Source organism: Rosa rugosa, chromosome 1 (assembly GCF_958449725.1).
Source record: "Rosa rugosa chromosome 1, drRosRugo1.1, whole genome shotgun sequence".
NCBI classification, from domain to species: domain Eukaryota; kingdom Viridiplantae; phylum Streptophyta; class Magnoliopsida; order Rosales; family Rosaceae; genus Rosa; species Rosa rugosa.
In genome coordinates this window covers 3,383,784-3,386,920 of record NC_084820.1, presented here as the reverse complement: position 1 = coordinate 3,386,920, position 3,137 = coordinate 3,383,784, and positions in this window count along the sequence as shown.

Genomic DNA, 3,137 nt, shown 5'->3' with positions numbered 1-3,137 from the left:
GATGCCTTAACGATCACCGATTTGGCTGAAATTTTGTAGAGGTGATCTATACATTGGGACCTAAAAACTGAACGGTTAAGATGTGAAAATATGATCGAAAAGTGGGTGAAAACCTCAAATCCGCACCGAAGGAAAATCTGCGGACGTCCGCAGCTGAGAAGCGCTGTATATATATATATATATATATATATATATATATATATATATATATATATATATATATATATATATATATATATGATGACGACGACGACGACGACTGAGGCCTGAATTAAGGAGTGGTTTATTTATGACTTGAGCATGACGACTGATAGGGTCTATATATGCTCGTATAATCATATAGTTGCTCAACATTATTAGAGTTCAGGGCTTTATCGTCTCTTGAAGACATTTATATGAACATTAACCTCTTGCAAATCACGTAAAATGCGAAGCTCTTCAATAATTACTTTATGAAATCAGATATAACATGAAAATACAAATACAAATGATCTTTCAAGATTAAATTAAGTATAGGCCGGATATATTACTTTATACAGTATCGGTTATTCTTCGAATGAGGTTTAGTGGGTATTTACTCTCTAGTAGCAGCTCGTTGAATACAAAACTTTTCCTCAGCAATCTTTACTATACCAAAAAGTTTGAATTTAATTTATATCAGATGATCAGCAAAGTGACCGCTTAGAGAAATACATTAGCATTAAAATTAAAAAGAACAGGTAAAGGAAGAGAATATCATAAAGCAGGTGAGCTGAGCTGAGCCATTACAAGAAAGATGGAAAATAACAACTGCATATGAACAATTTTGCTTTCTCCGAGCTCGTCAAGTTGATAATTAAGTACTTTCAATTAGTACATGATTATAAAATCATCCATGTAAAGTATTTCTGTTTAATAATTATATTATCTTAACGCAAATTCACCAATTAAGCGAACTTGCAGATAGGGAAATGAGACTTATTGTGTGCTTGAAATTAATACAGACTTCATTGAAAGGAAACACTGTCCACAAACCACATTTTGCTCATATTAATCTACTTAATTAGCTTCATCCAGTTTCAAACAAAAAAGGTGTTGGAAAATTTAACATTAAATTATTAAATTTCCATAATTTGTGGATGAATAATATAGTGAGAAGGTGTGAAGTTGAATAAATGTAAATGACTATGCAATGAGAAGTCATGACGTACTGTTCACAAAAGAGATAACTTTTGGTGAAAAGTCATCTCTCCTCCAAAAGTCACCTTACATGTATAAAACACTTGCTACACCATATTCTGAATATCACTTCTTGAATTCATCTTTCATCCTCTTCTTTTACATTTGAGTCTTTCCTAGTGTCTTGAAAACCAATTGAGTCTTTTTAAGAGAGAGTTCATATAATCTAAGTTCGATGTTCTTGAGGTTTGAAGTGCTATTACCACAAGAAGAAGGTCGTTGTATCCTGGGAGACGTTTGCCATTAAAACCCTTTAAGCACCGATGAGGATGCAATTTCGTCTTAAGGACATAGAACCAAGTTCTAGACTCGACCATATTGTTTAAGGTTTTTCTAACTTTTATTGGTTTACTTTGATTTGAATTATGCTTTCTGCCTTTTACTTGATCTGCATAAATGAGTTCTTGATTTTATTATAAATATAGCAATTAGACCATATATTTAACAACAAAAGGAAATTGGACAACCATAATTCAATGGTTACTGATAAGACATTGATAGATAATACCCTAACAACTGACGAGCTGCTACAAAGGCAAAAAATACTTAGGGGTTTGCAAAAAACCCCATGATTAACTTGCCACTCTATCATGATATCAAGAATGTAAGCAATATATGACTTGCTAGTTACATAACTCTTATGCGACTGGAGCATAATCATAACCACCATCGTCGTCGCCGCCGCCGTCTTCCATAGAGGCCGCCGGAGCATAGTCATAGTCAGAATCATCATCGTCGCCATCGCCTTCCATGCTTGCTGATGCTGCCGGGGCATAGTCATATCCATCATCACCATCGTCGTCTCCATCTCCATGCTTCTTCCACCATGAGATTGAGGCACTCTTGAACTTTGAAAGGGCAAACATTTTCTCCTTCTAATTTGGACTGCTTGGAGGGTTTGGAGGTTGGTTTTCTAAGAGTCTGAATTAGGAGATGAGGGAAATGGGAGCTTTGGTGTTTATGATTCGGATTGGTTATGAAATTGAAGTTCATGGATGGCCATATATATAGAGGGATGATGCTGCTTGGCGTGTTTCTCCCCAGTGAAGTCGTGTGCTGAGAGTGTGGAATTGTGCTGGAAGAATGTGTTAGCCTAATGCATGTCCAACGTTTCACTTTATATAGCTAGTCTTTGGAAGCATCACATATTTCAATTTGACAAATTTTTATAAAATCATAGATTTAACGGTCGAAAAATTTGGAACATGTACGTATAGCATTATAGTAGTTTTCTACACAAATGCAATATTGTGTGGAATAACTACTTCTTTTTTTTTTTAGTGATCTAAGATGTGCACTTTTTCAAACAATGAGTTTTCTTTACTCTTGGCTTCTTGCACCTTGAACATTTTTACAAATATTTTATCATCATAGATTTCGCATACGCATAGGATGTAAAGATCTTTTATGACCAATAAGAAGTTCAATTTGACTAGTTGTCTACATTTGCTCTTTCTTTGAATTTGCTCTTAATGCGATATTTAATTTGAGGTCATGTGTTCGAGATTCATCAAAGGTAGAGAGGAGTAACCACCACAGGTAGTCGAGTTGGTAAGAGCCTCCAGGTGTGGAACCCCCATACCCGGGTTCGAATCCCGCCGACGCTTATTGGAGTTAAATCTCAATATATTCTTGGTGGCCAGGGGGGAGGAAGCGTTCTGACAAGATCCCCCGAGCACAGATTAGTCTCTGGGCCTAGGAATCATTTGAGGAGATGATTGAAACAATCAAAAAAAAAAAAAAAGGTAGAGAGGGGTGGGGTTAAAAAAAAAATTTATACCTGATGGACAATGATATTGTTGTTTCTCTATCATTTTAATAAGGTATTTGCAAACGAGGAATTCTACCAATCTACCATTCATTTAAGTGTACATGAAGACATTGTAGCCACTAATTTCAGAAATGAACATCAACCAATC